We start from the raw sequence: 23333 nt of genomic DNA on the forward strand, positions 1-23333 counted from the left end.
TACGATCCCAAAATCTAATCAGTTTGTGCCAGTCATGAGGCCAAACATCCCTGAAAGTTTCATCCGAATCCATCCAACGATTCTTGAGATATCTTGTCCACGGATAAACAAACAAACAAACACGACTGAAAACAATACCTCCGCCTTCGCTAAGGTTTCAAATATTGGCACAAGGCCAGGAATTTTGGTGGTGGGTGTTAGTCAATTACATTACCCCCAATGTTTAACTGGTACTTAATTTATCAACCCGTGGAAGGATGAAAGGCAAAGTTGACCTCAGCGGAATTTGAACCCAGAATGTACAGACAGACAAAATACTATTAAGCATTTTTTCCCTGCTTGCTAACAATTCTGCCAGCTCGCCACCTTATTATTATTATTATTATTATTATTATTATTATTATTATTATTATTATTATTATTATTATTATTATTATTATTATTATTATCCTTTCTGTTATAAGCACAAAGCCTGAACTTTGGGTGGGTGGGTGGGTGTTGATGACTAGTTGATTACATCAACCCCAGTGCATAACTGGTACTTAATTTATTGACCCTGAAAGAGTGAAAGGCAAAGCCGACCTCAGCAGAATTTGAACTCCGAATGTAAAGACGGATGAAATGCCATTAAGCATTTTTGCCCAGCATGCTAATAATTCTGCCACCTCACTGCCTTTATAATAATAATAATTTCTTTTATTGGCCACAAGGGCCGAAGACACGGAGGACAATATCGGAGGATGAGTTACAGCACACACAAACCAAAACGATAACCCTAACACTAGTTTATTTATTCATCCAAATCACCCCCACCCTCCTACCTGCTAATCTCAAATATTTGTATGTGTTGCCTTACACTTCCCTTGATCTATTTTCCAAATAAGTATCTTCTTTTCTTTTCCTCTTGACCTTGAATATGGTCGCCATCATCATCACCATTGCTTTGAGCGGTTAATTTTCATTTTCGTTTAATTTAATCCAAACCTTTCCGTTCTATATCATCATCATCATAAACATTAGCAGAAGCAGTATTTTTTCACGGATAATTTTATTTTCCGTTTAATTTAAATAAAACTTTCCTTTCTATATTATCAACACCATCATCGTTATTTTTGGCAGACAATTTTTCTTTTCTGTTTAATTTGAAAAAAAAAAAGAAAAAGTTCATTCCACCACCACCACCACCACCACCACCACCATCATCATCATCATCATGATGAGGTTTTTCATAATTATCCAGGCCTCGTTTTTTTTTTCCACCCAAATAATTTACAGCTTATTTTTTGCATTCCTCTTGGTCTTATGTGCCTAGTCTCTCTCCACCTATCTCTCTCTCTCTTTCTTTCTCTCTCTCTCTCTCTTTCTCTCTCTCTCTCTCTCTATATATATATATATATATATATATATACATGTAAGTATATGTATGTATGTGTATGTGTGTATGTATATATATGTGTGTATATATATATATATATATATATGTATACATATATATATATGTATGTATATATATATTTATGCATGTATATATATATTTATGCATGTATATATATTTATGTATATGTGTATATGTATGTATACATATATAGTTATGTATATGTATGTGTATATATTTATGTATATGTGTATATATATGTATATGGGTATATGTATGTATATATATATATATATATATACATATGTATGTCTGTATGTGTGTATATATGTGTGTATGTATGTATCTATGTAAATGTGTGTGTGTGTGTGTGTGTGTATACACACACACACACACTTTTTCCAGATGAAATTTAATTTTTCGTCCCTCATCCACCTCTTTCCCCACCCGGAGCGATACGTTAAAACAATACCAACTGTTGCTGCTGCAGCAACAAGAAGAACAACAACAACCACCAGAATGTTTGATGATTAAATGCAGAGGTGCGTTATTCAGACGAATAACTGGCTGTTGCAGACGTGTGTATGCTTTGCGTGAGTGTGTGCATGTGTGTGTGTGTGTGTGTAACTGAAGATGAATGTTATGGAGCAGACATTGTCTGTAATATAACTAACTTTGCAGTTGATATACTTTCTCTGAGTTATTTTTTCACAATTTATTTTAAAACTTTGAAATACATGCATATTATGTATGCATGTAACTAGAGAGACGGAGAGAAAGATAGATAGGTAGGTAGATAATTAGATAGAGTGAAAGATAGAGGATAGATAGATGGATAGATGGATGGATGGATGGATGGATGGATGGATGGATGGATGGATGGATAGATAGATAGATAGATAGATAGATAGATAGATAGATAGATAGATAGATAGATAGAGTGAAAGATAGATAGATAGAGAGATAGATAATAGAATGACAGATAGACAGACAGGCAGGCAGATGAATGGATGTATGGTGAGGATAAAGTAATGACTTGCAGTATCTTGGAAATCAAGTTGCATAGAAAAAGGAAAAGTGAAGTTGAGACAAAAATGCAGAAAGGAAAAGGAGAGAAAGTGAGAGAGAGGTGACTTGCAACTATTGTAGAATGAGAGAGGTGGAATGAGGGAGTTGAAGAGTGAAAGTGGAGAACTTGCAACAAGTCGGACTCTGTTCTGCTTTAGAATCAGCTGAGAGAGAAAGGGTGGAGAATGAGAGAGAGAGAGAATGGGGTATGAGTGGTCGGCTACATAGAAATATAAAGAGAGGGAGGAATAAAGGGAAAATGAGGGTAAGGAAGAGAAACGATTACAAAGAGAGAAAGAAAAGTAAAAGAGAATCAAAGGATTGACACAGATTGATTGGCGCAGGCGTGGCTGTGTGGTAAGAAGTTTGCTTCCCAACTATGTCATAGTTGTGGGTTCAGTCCCACTGCGTGGCACCTTGAACAAGTGTTTTCTTCCATAACCTCGGGCTGATTAAAGCCTTATGAGTGGATATGATAGATGGAAACTGAAAGAAGCCCATCACATACCGCCCACTTTAGGAACCACTGTGTTAAATGATTTCAAACTATCACTGTTTGATTTGATTTCATTATTACAACTATGTGTGTGTATGTATGTATGTTTATATATATATATATATATATATATATATATATATATATATATATATATATATATATATTACATACATACACACACACACACATTCTTGGTGTTAGGAAGGACATCTAGCGATACAAACCATGCCAAAACCGACATTGGGGCCTGACAAGTTTCTGCAGCACGTTGGTCCCTGTTACACCGTCCAGCCCATGGCAGCATGGAAAACATATGCTTCAGCGGTTCCCAAACTTTTTCAGGCTGCCACCTCACTTGGCACCAAGGCCACATTCCTAGCGCCCCTTCCCCCTCCCCACCACAAATATAGACCACTTTCTGCAGCAAATTCGAAACACCTGTATCTCACAAATAAAGCTTAAACCTTAATTAGCCTATTAATTTTTTTTTATATCTTTCACCGCATTTTGGCCACCCCATTATCATCCCACCTTCCTTCAACAACACCCCACCGATCTTTCCACTGCCCCAGGGAGGAGGGGGGGGGGCAATACCGCCCACTTTGGGAACCACTGAGTTAAGTGATGATGATAATAATTATGGTATATTATCTTACACACCTGTACATGCATACATGGACTCATACAAGCCTAAACATTAGTCTTGTGGATTTCTGCTTTGGAAAGCATTTTTTGATATATTTTGAAAAAACGATAGGATAGTTCTGAATGCAGATGGTATATGCACTTTACAATGTAATTTTGTAGTTACATACAGATGACCAGAATTCCTATAAAGTTTCACTGAATTTCGATACTTTGTGACTTGAGCTTTGCAAATATCATTCACTCAGAACTAATGATAATAATAACAATAATAATAAAACAAGTCAACCTCCATTTAATTCTGGTTGATGTTTGTGATTTTACGTTTTACCAAGTCAGCCAGTTTGCAGAAACACACCATGTCCCGATCTCTGTCTGTCTGTCAGTCTATCTCTCTCTCTCTCACACACACACACACACACACACAAGAGGAAAGAAATAGTAGTGATGGCAAACATTAAAGAATGCTGAAAATGAAAGAATAGGAGGAGAGGGAGAGAGAAAAGGAAATTGTTGAAGCAGAGAGGGTGAATGAAAGAGAGGGGTGGGTGGATGTGGAGGAGAAGGAAGTGAAAGTTGTAGAAGAAGACAGCGTAGAGAAGATATATAATATTACGTGCAGGTGGTAGAGGCAAAAGTGTGTGAGTGGAGGGTATATATATATATATATATATATATATATATATATATATATATATATATATATATAGAGAGAGAGAGAGAGAGAGAGAGAGAGAGAGAGAGAGAGAGAGAGAGACTTACTGATAGATTCCAGATAGATAGACATACAGACAGATAGAAATAGAAAGACAAGCAGACAGATAGATCGATGGACAGAGACAGACAGACAGACAATAGAGGTGGAGGAGAAATGATGATCGTCTGCCAAGATTAGCAATGATGAAATAACTGAAATCATTCTCCTCTCGTTGACGATTCTCTCGTCAATCCATCTTCTACTGACAGTTGTAACATAAAGTGGCCGATATTACAAAGTTTCTTTCTGCAATTTGTTCTTTCTTTTATTCATAAACAAGGTCATTAAACGATGTTGTACAATTTGTAACGAGCATGTATGAGATTTGTGCTTGTGCCTCTACACTTTGTTACGCGCGCGCGAGTGCGTGCGTGCGTGCGTATGTCGTACGTCTGCGCAGTGTGTACGTGTGTGTGTGTGTGTGTGTGTGTGTGTGTGTGTGTGTGTGTGTGTGAACCAACCTCTTGTAGCTCTTATTATACGTAGCTGGCTACCTCATGCAGTTTTTTCTTATACTAGTATACTTGTACTTGGTCGTATGAAGGTTTCCGAGTGTGTGGGCTTTATTTGTAATGTGGAAGAAAATTTCACATGTCTGTGTTGGAGGAGAAATGGCGTGTTATACACACACACACACACACATACGTACATACATTCACACATCCATGCATACGCACACATACTGACACATGCATAGAAACACACACACATACATATGTATACACACTTGTATATCTATACACACACACATATTTTACATAATGTGTCAGTCATTTTTATTTCAAGATTTCTTGTTAGAGAAAGAGCCGGTTTCTGACCTAGATCCAAGGTTCCTTCATTGGCATTTCAACATCAACAACGGAGTATTTTTGTTTGTTTGTATGTATGTATGTGTGCAGATTTGTATGTTTTGTTTTATGTAGGTCTTCTCTTGCATATACTTGCATATCTAGACATATAAACTTAAAATGATAAACTTCTGGGAAATTTTACAGATTTTTACAGTTCCAGTGATGGCTTGAATATGTCGTCTTCGAATCAATATCCCATATGTGTGTGTGTGTGTGCGTGCATACATGTATGTATAGGTCTATCATACGTCCAGGTTTGAAGGCCCTGTCCCGTGTGTCCAGTCCTGTTAGCAAATATACCATTTGATATTGAAACATCCCAGAAAGTCCTATTTAGAGATGAAAAACTTAGATTCTAAGAAGAAGAAAAAAAAACTCGAAATGTTGAAATCTATAAGAAGTTCTAACCCTGCCATGCACAACTCGAATACAAACTAACAAACATATTGATGTGCATAGCTCAACCTAAATTTAGCGTTGTGGGTGTTTACCAATGGTCTAGCGACTGCATGGGGTAGGTATTATAGGTTAAAGACATTTTTCTTGGAATTCCGAGATTAAAAAATTACTTAATCTCCTTCCCACTCTATTTCATTTAGATTTTAATTTCCTATTATAAAAAATAGACACATAAGCTCTAATTCTTTGAGTTATTTGAAATCCAAAATCCTAAGGAAAATCAGGTTTCCATCACATAACAAAAATTGGGTTATATAAAAGTTCGTCAACCAAATAGCCTTATACCAGTAATACCAACCGGCATCCCTTAAGTTTACCCTGTAGCAGACCCCCAAAATGCGGCCTCCATAAAGTCATCGCCCGGAGTGGACTGTCCCCTCGCTTACCCCACTAGCTATTCTACCGATAATACTATAATTTGGAGGATGTTTCGAAGACCACATTTTCAAAACGTGTTCATATTTAAGAGTGTGATTTGCGGTATGTTTGGTTGCTATTTCTAGCATACTAAGGGAGCGCACATAAACGCTTAAATTGGCTCATATTCATTCGTTTTAACATTTAGCAAAACAGAAGAATTACGAACTCAAAAACGAGTGACATTCTTCAGAACTCTCACTCAATTTCTTCATTCACTTGGTGTCGCAAACAACCAATCTCTTTTTCCCCATCTGTCCTCTTCATACTGCCTCCCCCCCCCCTCTGTCACTTATGCACACCCATTCCTCTTTCTCCCCAATTTCACTGTTCTGGTGTCATTGACCTCCGACTTTTCATGTCTCACTCGTCCATACGCCACCTACCTCGTTCGCCTACTTTTTTTATTTTTTCTACATTCTTAATCGTTCTACCACTGTTTTCTTTTCATGCTTCGCCTTCGGTTTGTCTCAGCTCAACCTATTCAGATTCCTCACACTCTCTCTCTCTCTCTCCTCACACCACGTCTGTTTATCATTATTATTCATCTTCTACTTTCATTATCGTTATTCCTCTCCTTCTTCTATCAATTTGGTCGCTTTTCTCCTTTGTATCTCTTCCGCCATATCTAAATTAATTCTCCCAGGGCATAGCTTTCGGCTTTATTTTCTTTATTAATAAGATCTAGCAATACATTGAAAAAGATACGTAAAAGGCGCAGGTGTGTTGCTGCATGATCGGAAGTTTGCTTCCCAACCACGTGGTTCCGGGTTCAGTCCCACTGCGTGACACCTTCGACAAATATATATATATATATAAAGCACGAAGCTAGGAGGTATGAGAGAGAATATAAATTTATTTAACTACCTAAGGTAGAATTTATAAAGGAAGAAACGAGAAAGCCGCATACTCTGATCGCCAGCAAAAAAAAAAGTGTAACAGGCTGGTGGTGCTGCTACACTGCACACAATGCAATAAAACCACGACATGCTTGGGTGCACAATATGTTCCTTCATTAAGAAAAGGCATGATACATCCAGAATAATCGATCTGTGGGAGCTGCCCTGGAGTTAAATAATACCCCCTCTCCTGCACACACACACACACACACACATGTATGTAGTTAAAGTTGTTGTTTACTTCCGTGCCAGTTCTGACTGAGTAGGCTTATAATCAGAGCTATTCCAGCAGTGACCATCTCATCTTTTTCTTGGCACAAGGACCATATTCTCCAAGGTACTCTTTCCTGTGATGGTCGGATGAGGGAGATTTGGCTATTATTTCTAGCAAGTTCACTGACCACATAGAAGCTCACTTATTTGTTAATTATCTTTATGTAAGTGTAAATATGTTGTGTGGATTATATAGTATATGTATGTATGTTATGTATATATCAACATCATCGGTGGTGATGATAGATAGATAGAAAAAAAAATAGATAGATAGATAGATAGATAGATAGATAGATAGATAGATAGATAGATAGATACATAGACAGACAGATAGATAGAGTTTACCCAACACATGGTATGTAAGCAACACATTAATGCAAACATCACTGCCTCTACCACCACCTCTATTATTCCCATCATATAACCCCTTTCCCCCTCCTACCACTACAGCGCCTACCATAAAACAATAACAGAACTGTAAAAAGAGGCAGGACTTATTGAATGGTCTCAACTACAACTCAACCCCCCTCCCCCACAAAAGCGGCCATGGTGGTTTTCTTTTTCCTTTTCGTAATGAATTACTTCATTCATAGATATTTTTACATTAATGTCTTGATGTTTTTTTTTCTGAATTAAATACTAAGATTTTAATATAAACAATATTAGGAATATGCCCATTGACGTCACCAGGTTTGTTATGCTTTTCTGCCCTAAATTTGTGCTTTTAATGTAGAATATTAATTTTATTTTATTTAAATAAACTGAAAAAATAATTTTGAATTTAGGTGTAACTGTGGATTCTATATACAGTTTTTTTTTTTTTTTTACAGTTTCTGTCTACCAAACTCACACACAAGGCCCAGGGCTATAGTAGATGCCAAGGTTTGGTGCAGTGGGAATGAACATGAAAACATATGCAATCAGGCTTTTAACTTAGAAAAGAAATCCACTCCAACAAGAAAGCGTCTCTGTGGTTGTTTGCTATTTAAGAGGGACACGTTGTATAATGTAGTCTCTGATATATAAAGAAGTGACACAATCAGGAAAGGAATAGAGCTGATTTCAAATTTTGGCATAAAACCATTAAAAAAATTAGGGTTTCGAGTTCCTAATTTCCATGGGGTCACCAGCACAAACTGAAGGCAGGGTACTTGGCTCATGATACTAACACTGTGAGTTCGATTCCAGATGGTGCATTTATTTCACGTTGCTCCAGTCCATTCAGAGAGCCAGCTGTATTACACTATCTGTCATGCATGTCTGCATATTAATTTCAGGCTGTTCCATTGATCGGATCGACTGGAGCGCTTGTCGTCACCGACGGAGGGACAAGAGAGAACAGCATATAAATGTCAAATGTCATATATATATACAGATATTCTTTTATTATTTTATTTGTTTCAGTCATTTGACTGCAGGACTTATTCTTGGTAAGCTTAGTACTTATTCTATCGGTCTCTTTTGCCTAACCGCTAAGTTATAGGAACGTAAACACACCAGCATCGGTTGTCAGGCGACGGTGGGGGTGGAGGGAATAAATACAGACGCACAGACATACATACATACATACGACGGGCTTCTTTCAGTTTCGGTCTACCAATGGTACTTATTTTATTGACCTCTGAAAAGATGAAAGGTTATAGTAGAAGTGGGACTGAACCCGGAACCATGCGGTTGGTAAGCAAGCAAGCTACTTACCACACAGCCACTCCAGCACATACACACACACACACGCATATATATATATAAATAAAAGCTCGCACGTACTTCTTTGCCCCTCCTGTACGTGCTTCAAAGCGTTCGAGACATACACACTTCACGTCTGGCTGTACAGCCTTTTTGTTTGTTTATTTCACCGTTTCGTTTTCCTGTCTTGTTTTCCGTCCGCCACAACTACCCTCCACGAAAACAATTTAATTTGTGTTCGTGGGAAGAACCATTTTAACGATGCGTACTGCCTTAATTCTTCGAAACGCCGGAGTTTTAATGGTGGCAGCTGATGAAGGGGATGTTTCTATGTGGCCTGCTTGTTTGTTGCACCTTGTTTACCATTTTTGTCCTTGTTCTTTTGCCACGTCATGTACCCAGTTATGTATCTATATGTACATGTGGATGAACGTATATACATACATGTACATATATATGCATATACTCATATATTGTTTATATATATATATATATATATATATATATATATATATATATATATATATATATATATATATATATATAACAACAACAAAAAAAGATCCGAAAATTATTATTGTCGGCTCATGCAAGCTATGAATTACCATAAGTGGTAGCACATGCTGAATTAATCCATTATCATGTTTAGTGATAAAATAACTGCCAATTAAAGTATCATATATATATATATATATATATATTTGCAGTATATTTTTTGAGGAACGATGTTATGGATAGATGTGATCGCTACTATGGATGCAGCTAAAGACATAAACCCATAGCAGTAATTTATGTTGATGATAATTAATTAGAGTTAAGCCCATCTCGATAATTTAACTATAGAGAAGAAAAAAAATGGAACAAGGGAGGCAATAAAGAAACACAAATGAGAATTATGTCCCTTCAATTATAATCGTTAGTAAATTTTCTCACAAGTCGAATTATTTCAGACAAGTGCTTGGATAGCACTGGGCTTACAGCAGTGAGAAATTGCGTTTAGTTCTATGTTGTTGTTTCAGATAATTACGGGATCGATTTTTGCCTTTCATGTTTCTGTTATCAATAAAATTAGTATCATTTAATTATTCCTCTCCGCTAAATTTTGTGGCATTTCTACTCAAGTTAGAAATTATTGTCGTTGTTACAGTAGGGCGGTGGAGGAAGTGAATCGTTTGAACAACGTCAATAATAATATTAATAATAATATTGCAGTATTTAATAATGACTTTTTGAATTTCAAGTTCGATTCTCGCTTAGGTCAATTTTACTTTTCATCCATCTCCGGCCGATTAAATAAAGTACCATCAAGTATAGAAGTCGATATAAGGGGCAGTTTCTTTTCTTCATTTTCTATCCTTGTATTTACGAAAGAAATCATTCTTCTGGTTTTACGTTCTAAGTTCAAATTCTATCGAAGTCGATTTTGCCTCTTCATCCTTTCAGAGACGATAAAATTTAGTAGCTGTTGAGTTCTAAGGTTTGATGTAATCGATTAGCCCCTCCACTCAAATTTTTCAGGCTTTCTGCCTATAGTAGAAATTACCCAAAATTTGCAAGCTTTAAAAGCTATTAACTTTTATTTATTAATTGATGGCAAAAACGGATTTCATTTCCATAATTGACACATAAAACTTCATGAGGAAAAACCAAATTTGAAATCAATTGGGGCAAAATTTTTTAAAATAGTAAAAAAGAAAAATGCGACAACAACAAAAAAGATGCAAAAATTATTATTGTTGGCTCATGCAAGCTATGAGTTACCATTAGTGGAAGCACATGCTGGATTAATCCATTATCATGTTTAGTGATAAAATAATGATTGCCAATTAAAGCATCATAATTATTAAATAGACTGCAACCCACCCATTAGTTTTTATGATCTTTTGCCAGATTTAGAAAATATTTGTGGAATTATCGAAACAACAGACATAAAAGAAAATACCATTCTGTGTGTTTAATTGTTTCTTTGTAACTGGAGTCGACTTTTCTCTTTTCTTTTCTATTCACATCCAGGATGCATTGTAATAATATATTTGTCAAACATGAGATTTGAACTCACTTTGCTAAACATCAACAACATGGCTGTGCTGTTAAGAAGCTTGCCTTGTAACCATGTGATTTCAGGTTCAGTCCCACCGTGCAGCATTTTGGTTAAGTGTCTTCTATTACAGCCCCAGGACGACTACTGTTGTGTGAGAGAAAATTTGGTAGACAGAAACTGTGAGGAAACCCATCATATTATGTGTGTGTGTGTTTGCTTCCTCCAGTGCTGAGTGACCTATGTTGGTTTGTTCACACCCCCATGATGTAGCAGTTCAGCAAAAGAGTTCGATAGAATTAGTAACACACTGCAAGGCAGTGCTCCAGCATGGCAATAGTCCAATGACTTAAAGCATAGCTTCTCAAAGTGGGCGCTACCACCCCTTGGTGGGTGTTGAGACGGTCCATGTGGGCGCTAGTGACTAAGGGGGCGGTGGGGGTGGGGGGAGAAAAAGGAGACGTTGGGAGGAAGGGAGTGGATTTGGGGACGCTATGAATTTATTATAATATTATTATAGTATTGTATACAAATTATATGATATTATATTAAATATCAAACGATTCATAATATAATATAAATTAGTAAAATATTAAATATTTATTTATACATAAAAATAGGGATGGGGTGCTGAAGGTATTATGTGGCCATGAAGTGGGGGGGGGGGGGAGTTTCAGACCTCTGACTTAAACAAATAAAAGAAAAAGAAACACAACCCCAGCAGACATCACGAAAAGAGGGAGCCTTCAGTGAAACTCCTTTAATATAATATGTCATAGCATTCACCTGATTCCAAGACATTAACTTTCTTACTTCCACATGTTTCTGGCATTGGCATCTATTTTCGTTTTTTTTTTACATTGTTTATTATTATTATTATTACTACTACTACTACTACTACTACTAACAGAACTCTGATGAAGCTCGGTTCCTCTTTTACATATTTGGCTCCCATTTCGTTCTTCAGATCCTCCCACCACTTGAGCTTCCTTCAGTGTTATGACTAACTAAAAACCCACAAGAGAATAACATCTGTTGACGTGGCCTTACAGCTCCAAATGTTACTGCAATAAAGTGTGGGTGCACACATGCACGTATACATAGGCACACATACACACACAGAGGCACATACACACACATGCATGCATATACACACACATGCAAGCACACACACCCAAACACAAATATTATTACTCAGCCCCATCAAATGGAGTGATGCTTGCTTGTTGTCAAAGATCCAAAAATTTTCCACCTCCTTTTATGTCCCCCCCCCACCATTTACTTCTCTCTCTCTCTCTCTCTCTCTCCTTCTCTTTCACTCTGATTGTCTTTCTAGCTTTCTCTGTATCTCTCCCCTGTCTTTCTTCCTCTTTCTTGTCTGACTGAGGCAGCCAAATATCTCCTCTATAGAAAGACAGCTATCCCTGTCCCTCCATTGTACTCTAACCCTCTCGCCTGGCACACACCCTCCTTCCTCAGCTCCATCCTGCTCTCAACTAAGTGGCCCTTGTCCTGCAAGTTACTTGGTGACCTCACTGGTGCTGTAGCTACATGAAAAGCACTCGTGTTGGTTCTACATAAAACGCATCCCGTCCACTCTACAAGGTGGTTGGCATAAGGAAGGGCATCCAGCCATAGAAACCATGGCAAAGCAGACAAGGGAACCTGCTTCAGCTCTCTGGCTTGCCGGCTCCTGTCAAACTGTCCAATCCATGCCAGCATGGAAAACGGATGTTAAACGATGATGATGATGTGTCTTTGTATCTGTCCCTCTACCCACCACTTGACAACTGGTGTTGGTTTGTTTACATCTCTGTAATGTAGCCGTTTGGCAAAAGAGGCTGATAGAGTATGTAAGTACCAGACAGTTTTTTTGAGAAAAAAAAACAAAAAACAAACAAAAAACCGTTCAGGGTGGTGCCCCAGTATGGCCACAACCCAGTGACTGAAACAAAAAAGAGATAAAGATCACAGATTCATGTATTTCCTCTTAACCTATTTTCCTTTTCTGTTTCAAATATTTGCCATGATTTGAAACTGTTGTCGGTCGGTCTCGACTGCTATTTTGATCAATCAATTGGGTTTGGTCTGTTTATCTTTTCAGAAATTGATTTTGGTCAACAGAAATCCATTCAATGGTTTGCTATAAATTCACATCACATTCACCTGAACAACAACAGCAACAACAACAATCTATTCTTCTGCCAGACTATGAAGAAGATATTGTTATTGCAAGTGAGAGGTGACATGTGTTGCTACAAATACTACATGTGTGTGTCTGTGTGTATAAGAGAGAGAGTGTTTGTGTGTATAAGAGAGAGTGTGTGTGTGTGCAAGTGTGTGTGTGTGTGTAAGAGAGAGAGAGAGAGAGTGTGTATGTGCATGTGTATGACAGTGTGTGTGTGTGTGTGTGTGTGTATGAATGTGTATATGAAGGCATGTGGCTTAGTGGTTATGGTATTTGGCTCATGACCATAAGGCTGTGAGTTCAATACCCAGTGGTGTATCGTGTCCTTGAGCAAGACACTTTATTTCACGTTGCTTCTGTCCACTTCACTAATCCAGTTTTTATCCATTGGTTAAGATTTCATCCTCTCTTTTTTCCAATCCTCATTCACTCTTCACAGTCACCCTCCACTCCACTTCACTCTCACTCATTAGGTAGATCTCTGCATGTGTGTTTGTGTGTGTGTGTGTGTGAGTCTGATGTTATTTCTTTTTAGTATAATTCAGGCTGTCTCTATTTTATCTTATTAACCAAACAAATAAATTTAATTAACCATAGTAATTAACTATCACTCATACATGTAAACCATAGACACAGACACACATACAAACTCTCCCCCCCCCCCATTTACACACAAACATATTCTGATACACACACACTGATTCTTTTACTCCACCCCACCTCTCTATCTCTGTCTCTGTCTCTCTCTCTCTCTCTCTCTCTCTCTCGCTCTCACACAGACTCTTTTATTCCTTCCCCACTCTCAGTCTCTGTCTTTCTCTCTCTCTCACACACACAAGCACTGATCAAATTCCAGCCAAATTTTAAACATTAATGGCAAATTCAATAGCGAAATGTCAACAATGCATGCAAAAGATGAAACATTGATGTTATTAATGTGCGTACATAAGACCGTTTATGAATCTGTGAGTGTTTTCGCTTGTATATTTGTGCATCAGGAGTAAGCAGGAATATGTGAACAGCCTGGCAGGTTCTGGGGCAAAGCAAGGCTCACAGACTTCTACATAAACAACCACATAAATACATAAATTAACAATTGGTCCCTTACACCCAAGGGCCACCCAGGCAGCTGCTGAATGTATCCAAAACTGTGTAAGAGAATCTGCTTGAAAGCATACATATGTGTGTGTGTGTGTGTGTGTGTGTGTGTGACTGTATCTATATCATCACCATCGTTTAACGTCCGCTTTCCATGCTAGCATGGGTTGGACGATTTGACTGAGGAATGGTGAACCAGATGGCTACACTAGGCTCCAATCTGATTTGGCAGAGTTTCTACAGCTGGATGCCCTTCCTAACGCCAATCACTCCGAGAGTGTAAAATATATATGTGCATGTATATTTATAAATAACCCCTGTCCCCCACCCCGGTCTTCTGTCTATATCCCTCTTTATGCTCACTTTCTTGTATCTTAAGGCTCTGGCATCCCGTCACTATCTTCTTCCCAGCCATGCCCACCTGTGAGGAAGCCGTGTACCTTCTTTATAGCAGGACGCCTATGTTTTGTCCCTCTTTCGTACTCCTAACACCTGGCATAAAACCCCCTTCCCCTCTCAATTACTCCCACCTCCCACTTAGCCGAGAGGAATTTATTGTCTTCTTTTCCTGTCTTGTGAATTCCTTGACAATCTCACTAATACGGTTGGCATGAAAGACAAAAAAGCCCCCAGTACACACTGTAAAATGGCTGGCATTAGGAAGAGCATCCAGCCATAGAAACTATGCCAAAGCTGACATTGGGAGTTCTGTGACTTGCCAGATTCTCTCAAACTGTCCAACCCATGCCAGCATGGAAAACAGTTGTCAAATGATGACGACGACGATGATGATGATGAGGTATTAGTGCATACAAAGATATGTATATGTGTGTGTGTATATATATGTTCTTTTCTCTTTTATTTCCAGTCATTTGACTGTGGCCATGCTGGAGCACTGCCTTTAGTCGAACAAATCGACCCCAGGACTTATTCTTTGTAAGCCTAGTACTTATTCTATCAGTCTCTTTTGCCGAATTGCTAAGTTATGGGGACCTGAACACCAACATTGGTTGTCAAGCGATGTGGGTGGGGACAAACACAGACATACAAACATACACACACACACGTATATATATACAGATATATATATATATATATATATATATATATATATATATATTCGATGAGCTTCTTTCAGTTTCCGTCTACCGAATCCACTCATAAGGCTTTGGTTGGCTCGAGGTTATAGTAGCAGACACTTGCCCAAGGTGCCACACAGTGAGACTGTACTAGGAACCAAATGGTTGGTAAGCAAGCTACTTACCACACAGCCACTCCTGCGCCTATATATATATATATATATATATATATATATATATATATATATATATATATATATATATATATATATATATATGTATATACATATATACATATGCATAGACACATATGTACAAACAGACATACATGCATACATCTCTGTATTTCAGTAATACAAACATGTACAGAAACAAAATCAACAACTATCAATATGCATATATCAATGTAAGTTAATGCCTGCACAACAGAAACAACATATACGTGTGCATGTGGTAGTGCTGTCCTTATGTGCAGTGGTAGCAGTGGTGGTGGCGGTGAAGTCTTTATGTGCAACACAGGCACAAATCGGTTATGATGCAATAACCAATAATTCATCCATGAAAATTTCAGCTATAAACCAAACCACGAAAGGCTGAAAATTATAATATCTCATTGACTATCTCTTGTGTTCTTCATGTGCAAATAAAAAACAAAAAAAAAACACAGTCATTATCGGTAAAATATATGAAAATATTGCCAACCTCTTCCTGCGTATGATAACAGTGAAGTGGCCATGATGGTGTTTAGAAAGAGAGAGACAGAGAGAGAGAGATGAACGATATTATTTATTATTGATAGCAATATATATGTAATATAGAACTACATTATTCTTACAGTATCCATGTGGATAATAACATGCAAATTGTATACATATACATACATGTGTGTGTGTGTACATGTGTACATATATATATATATATATATATATATATATATATATATATATATATATATATATATATATATATATGAATAATATAAGATCAGGTTTAAAAGAATTGTGTAGCTGTCACAGTAAGCTCTTCTTACAAATTCAGCTATCAGGCCACATAATCAATTACAAAGTAGTGTGATGTAAAATATCCATGTTTATGTAAGTATATATATATATATATATATGGTAAGTAGTTTGCTTACCAACCACATGGTTCTGGGTTCAGTCCCACTGCGTGGCACCTTGGGCAAGTGTCTTCTACTATAGCCTCGGGCCGACCAAAGCCTTGTGAGTGGATTTGGTAGACGGAAACTGAAAGAAGCCAGTCGTATATATGTATATATATATATGTATGTGTGTGTATATGTTTGTGTGTCTGTGTTTGTCCCCCCACCATCGCTTGACAACCGATGCTGGTGTGTTTAGGTCCCCGTAACATTAGCGGTTCGGCAAAAGAGACTGATAGAATAAGTACTAGGCTTCGAAAGAATAAGTCCTGGAGTTGATTTGCTCGACTAAAGGTGGTGCTCCAGCATGGCCGCAGTCAAATGACTGAAACAAGTAAAAGAGTAAAAGAGTAAAGAGTAATATATGTACACACATATATACACACACATAAATATACCTTTGTATGTATACATACATATATATATACATGCACACACACGCACACACACACACACACATGAATGTAGATATGTGCATAGCTTAGAGTTTTAACTATGGGTTTATTTAAAGTTTCAATCTAAAGAACCCTTCCGTTCCATCACCCAAAGGAAAAAATATAAATAGAAAGTAGGAAAAGAAAAAGAAAAAAGGAGTAAACCACAAAACAAAAGAAAAAAAGACAGAAGAAAAATAATACTTTTATTCTATTATTCCATCATTCTATTATTCCATCATTCTATTATGTCTTCATTCTGTTAATCTTTTGTTTGTTCATTCTATCATAATGGAATACATTCTACTCTACTTTTGCAACGCATCTCTCTGGCAGCAATCATGAAAAAAATATGATAATATACTAATTTAGGCTGCACAGATTATGAATACATACAATGATGTAGGCCTAGCTTTGTTTTGTAACAATAAACGATATGGTTCCAGGTTCAATCCCACTACGCATTAAGTGTAGTCTTGGATTCACCAGAAGCTTATGAGTGGAATCGGATGGGTACAAAATTACTCTGCCATAGTAAAGTGCAATTGTTAGGTCTGCTAATCTGTGGTTGGGTCCTTAAATTGGATGAAATAGATCATCGGGTCAAAGGAACCAATAACAACATTGCAAAATATATACATATATATATATATATATATATATATATATTCTTTTATTTGTTCCAATCATTTGAATGTGGCCATGCTGGAGCACCACCTTTGGTCGAACAACTCAACCCCAGGACTTATTCTTTGTAAGCCTAGTACTTATTCTATCAGTCTCTTTTGCCGAACCACTAAGTAACAGGGACATAAACACACCAACATTGGTTGTTGAGCAATGGTGGGGTGAAAAGCACAAATACACAAATACATACATATGTATATATATATATATATATATACACACACATATATATATATATATATATATATATATATATATATATATATATATATATATATATATACGACAGGCTTCTTTCAGTTTCCATCTACCAAATCCACTCACAAGGCTTTGGTCAGCCCGAGGCTATAGTAGAAGACACTTACCCAAAGTGCCATGCAGTGGGACTGAACCCGGAATCATGTGGTTGGGAAGCAAGCTTCTTACCAGACAGCCACTCTAGCGTGTATATATATATATATATATATATACATATATATATATATATATACATTGTTATACTAGGGGATGGTCATATTTTGCCAATTAAACACACACACTATATATTTGATCTTCACGTCATCGTCATCGTCATCTAAGTTTCTTTGTCAAAGCTCTTTTGTCACACATCCTGTAAGCTCTTCAGCGACTCCCTATCTCATTGTTCTGCTTATTCCGTTCTACCAAATACTTAAACGCAAATAGATAGACATACATATATCATCATCATCATCATCATCATCATCACCATCTAACGCCCGTTGTCCATGTTGACATGGGCTGAACGGTTTGGCCAGGGCTGACAAACTGGAAAGCTGCACCAGACTCCAATCTGATTTGGCATGGTTTCTACGGCTGGATGCCCTTCCTAGTGCCAACTGCTCCGAGAGTGTAATGCTTTTATGTGCCAATTGCATGACACCAGTATCTGCCGCAACTAGTATTCTACTTGGCTTGATGGGTCTTCTTCTCAAGGACAGCATCATGCCAAAGGTCTCGGTCATTCATCATTGCCTCTGTGAGGCCCAACACTTGAAGGATGCTTTTCACATGCCGGTGGCATGTGTAAAGACATTCGAGCGAGATCATGCCAGTGCCGCTAGACTGGTTCCTGTGCAGGTGGCACGTAAAATACACCATTTTGAGCATGGCCGTTGCCAGTACCACCTGACTGGCCTTCATGCCGGTGGCACGTAAAAGCACCCACTACACTCTCTGAGTGGTTGGCGTTAGAAAGGGCATCCAGCTGTAGAAACTTTGCCAGATCAGATTGGCGCCTGGTGCAGCCATCTGGTTCACCAGTCCTCAGTCAAATCGTGCAACCCATGCTAGCATGGAAAGCGGACGTTAAACGATGATGATGATGATGAATACTGTTTTTTTTTTGTTTTTGTTTTTTTTCCAACTTGGGTTTTGCAGCTGGAAACCCTTCCTATCTTCAACCTCCTTACAGAAAGGTCTGGTCCAACATCTAAGCAGTTGCTTGCAGAAGAACTAAACAATACTCTGCCTCATGTGTAAGATTTTATTTAAAATTGCTTTTCTCCTCGATGGGTCTGTTTGTTCCTTTTAAGTAGAAAGCTATATTGTCATCGACATTCAATATAGCGAAGCGTGTATCATCTGCAATGGTCAAGATTAATCAATTTATAGTGCTTCCTTTATTAGTTTCTGCAAGTTGGCAGACTTCAAGAAACAGTGAGAACTGAAAATGCACAATAAACAAAACAAGAAGTATTTCTGCAATCCGATGGATTTTTATACCCCAAAATAGTCTAGTTTCAACAGAATTGGAGATAATTGTAGTTCTGTCTGCTTAATATAGTATTGGATCGTTAAATGTACACAGTAGGATCTTGAGATGACTCCATGTGTGTAGTGTGTGTGTGTGTGTGTGTGTAATGTGGGTGGTGGGTGTCTTTTGTGCATATGTAGCGGAAGAAAGAGCATTTGTATGCATGTGTCTGTATGTGTGAAAGAGAGTGTGTATGAGTTAGTGTAGGTGTACGTTTGTGTAAAAAATGTATATTTGTTTATATGTGTGTGTGTGTGTGTTATTGTTTATCTGGTACATAAAAGTAAGTACATATTGTTGTATGTGTGTATGGGAGTGAATATGTGGATTGTGTAAAAGAATATGTGTGTTTGTGTGTGCGTAGAAGTGTGTGGGAGTGTTTGTTTCAGTTTGTACTGGGATGGGAATCATTAACTGTGTGCACACGCATGCATGCATGTGTTTGTGTGTGTGTGTGTGCATCAGTATTACATCTTTTCTAATGTATATCAGAACGAGAATTATTATATCAGTGAGTCTGTGTGAGAGATAGAGAGAGAGAGATAGAGAGAGAGAGAGAGAGAGACAGACAGACGGATGGATAGATAAATAGGTAGGTAGACAGAAAGAGAAAGATAGAGAAAGATGGATAGATAGACAGATAGATACAGAGAGCAATATATATACATATATACATATATATATATATAGGTATATATATATATATATATATATAGAGAGAGAGAGAGAGAGAGAGATAGAGTGTGTGTGTGTGTGTAAGTGCTTGTACAAATTTGTTTGCGGGAAGTTGAATGAAGTGTTACAATGGTGAAGAGAGACACCAAAATATCTCTTGGAAGGAATTCATAAGGTTTGCTTAACATCAACAGAAAGCAACAAGTCTGGCAAAATAATTAGCAAATTTGTTTCTTTGGAGAAGTGAATTCTAACATTTTATTTGCAGCCCTCCATTAGAAAAAAAAATTAAGAATGTTGCTATGATTTGATGTATAAATGAAGGAAAACACAAATCTCTCTCTTTTTCTTTCTCACTTTCTGTCTTTTTTAATTAATTATTTTAATTCTTTCTATAAAGGAGTTGGTTTTTAATGAAGGAACAGAGATTCATTGAGGAATTTAGATGACAACATCAGCATCATCTTTTAATGACCGTTTTCCATGCTGGCATGGGTTGGATGGTTCGACAGGGACTGGTAAGGCTAGGGGCAGCACCAGCTTCTATTGTCTGTTTCTAGCCTGGCTTCTACAGCTGAATGCCCTTCCTAATATCCACCACCTTACAGAGTGTTCCTGGTGCTTTTTATGTGGCACCATCACCAGTGCCTTTTTACATGGCACCATCAGCAGTTCTTTTTGTGTGGCACCATCACCAATAGTGCCACCTGGTGCAAAGTTACATGCTGCAAAGTTTTGCAAATTTATACAGTTCCACTTACACACACACTTGTATAAAATGTGTGAGTGAGTTAGAGATAGTTAGAAAGATAGAGAAAGAAGGAGAAAGAGACGAGGAATAAAGAAACCAAGAACATCAATAACATACGGCCATTGTACTTAGCAAATTACAAGTAATTTTGTTTGACAAGGAAGGAAGCTGATTCTAAATTCAGGCAAGGTCATTTCGGAGACACACATACACACATGTACATACGTACACATCTTTAGATACAAACAGACATAGGTTGATTGAATGATTGATTGACAAACTGGTTAGTGAGATAGATCGGTAAACGAAACACAATGAGGAGATAACTTTATAAGCCAACAGGAGGAGAGGCAGGCAAAATGGCCGAACATCCAGGCAGACAGATGAAGGAATAAAAAAAGAGCATTTATTGTGCTCAAACTCTTATATCGATGTGATCAATTGATCAAATTCACGAGAGGTTTTATTTTAGTTTTTAAATTCTTTTTTAAATTGGTCAAATGGATCGATAGACAGAGACACAATAAAAGAGAAGTCAGCATATTATTTCCAGATAGCTAAACTGTCTGACATTAGACATAGAAATAGACAGACAGGAGTTAAAATTGGTAGTCATGGTAGCTAAAAGTTTTTGATATAACATAATACTTTATATATATATATATAGGCGCAGGAGTGGCTGTGTGGTAAGTAGCTTGCTAACTAACCACATGGTTCCAAATTCAGTCCCACTGCGTGGCATCTTGGGTAAGTGTCTTCCACTATAGCCTCGGACTGACCAAAGCCTTATGAGTGGATTTGGTAGACGGAAACATGCATTCAAGTATGGAAGACCAGATGTGAAACAATGATAATGACATCATTGCAGTCAGTCGTTGCAATTATGACTGTTCATGGCTTTGGCATGACTGATAGGCTTTCTCCATACCAGTGAGTTCTTCGCTTGAATTTGCCATTCATTACAATCAAATTCCTTTGCAACCAGGGCAGTCTGATGCTCAGGTCTTTGAGATCTCGTTTCATCAAGTAATGCTCTAACATTCCATTCAGCAAAATTCTTATTTCTTATTTCTTTATTGCTCACAGGGGGCTAAACATAGAGGGGACAAACAAGGACAGACAAAGGGGTTAAGTCGAATACATCGACCCCATTACGCAACTGGTACTTAATTTATCAACCCCGAAAGGATGAAAGCAAAGTCGACCTCGGCGGAATTTGAGCTCAGAACGTAAAGACAGATGAAATACCTCTAAGCATTTCGCCCAGCGTGCTAACGTTTCTGGCAGCTCGCCGCCTTAAGCAAAATTCAGCAAAATTCATTGTCTTCCTGCATCTTAGTCTTTACTGGCTGCTGGAGCAGAGAAGAACCAGCGCAGACCGTTTTTACCCAGGCAACCTCTGAGCCAGTATGGGGACCTTTTGCTGTTGTCTTTTACCACAAAACTGCTTGCAAAGTCATGAAATGGAACTAGCTTTTGCAGTTGGCAAGTATCACTGTCTTCTTAGTACAACACTTATGTTGTCCAGCAGGCAAGGACGAGCAAAGACATTCCAGCATCAGTGGTCATACTGCAGCATCTGGCCAGACAATAAGGTTTGATTATCTCCACCCTTGGGTGATGCCACAGACCACTATTTCGGAGTGGCTTGTGGCATCTTAGATCTTGTAGAATGATAATAACAAAAAAAAAAAAGACTGATGACGACAATGACAAAGTTGAGTTGTCATCTATTGTAAAGCTTTCTTTGTTGTTGACTTCAACAAAGCAACTTGTAATGAGTTGCATTCTTGGGTTTCCGTCCATGCGAAGATGTGTAAATATAGCAGAACACCTTACTGGCGAGTCGCTCTTAATGACATATCATTATGTGTGTTGCAGGTGACAATATATACATATATGGCTGCTGCAGTAATTATATACCTTTAATTGTGAACGGTTCTTGTGAATATCAATTAAAATGGTTTGATTTAGAAACATTCTGAATGCATTGCCAATTTATTATCATGAATATCAGCATCTACATCCACCACATCACTCCACCTTGCCATCACTGACTTCATCTTCATTAGCATCACCACCACCACCATCATCATCATCATCATCATCATCACCATCATCATCATTGTCATAACCATCACTGTTCCAAACACCACCAGCATCATGTCAGTCATTCAACAGTTTTCCAATCAGCCGTTTGCTGATTCACTGAATCTGTGACATATCGAGAGTTATGGCAAGGGAGTGTCTGTAACTCAGTGTGAAACAAATATCATGGGGGACTTCATTTTTTTGTTTGTTTTAGTTTCTTCACGATTAACAAACTTTGGGTCACTTTAGACATGTTTGAGACATATTTGATTTGTAAAGAGATATTTTCACTGCAGTTTCTTATGAGGGAAAAAAATCTCTTGATTTGGATAAAAGTGTTAAAAATAGTGAGAATTTTTTTTCAATGGCAAACCACTGTGAAAATGCCATTTTTACCAGTTAAATATGCCTCAGGCATATTTGAACC

General features: G+C 37.6%; 1 protein-coding gene across 15 annotated transcripts in view; it reads right to left on the minus strand.

Moving 5' to 3' along the window:
* Positions 1-23333, minus strand: part of LOC106869147 (5'-AMP-activated protein kinase subunit gamma-1) — a 481652-nt gene that overhangs the window by 150613 nt on the left and 307706 nt on the right. Inside the window, exon 1 of one of the 15 annotated variants that reach the window (XM_089357024.1) lies at positions 9011-9353. The exons of the other annotated variants lie outside the window; for them this stretch is intronic. The gene's annotated coding sequence lies outside the window, so the exon portion shown is untranslated. Of the gene's footprint in view, positions 1-9010; positions 9354-23333 lie in introns of those variants that run through there. 15 annotated transcript variants of the gene reach the window in all.

The sequence above is a fragment of the Octopus bimaculoides genome, chromosome 9, assembly GCF_046866305.1.
Source record: "Octopus bimaculoides isolate indiv1 chromosome 9, ASM4686630v1, whole genome shotgun sequence".
Taxonomy (NCBI): Eukaryota; Metazoa; Mollusca; class Cephalopoda; order Octopoda; family Octopodidae; genus Octopus; species Octopus bimaculoides.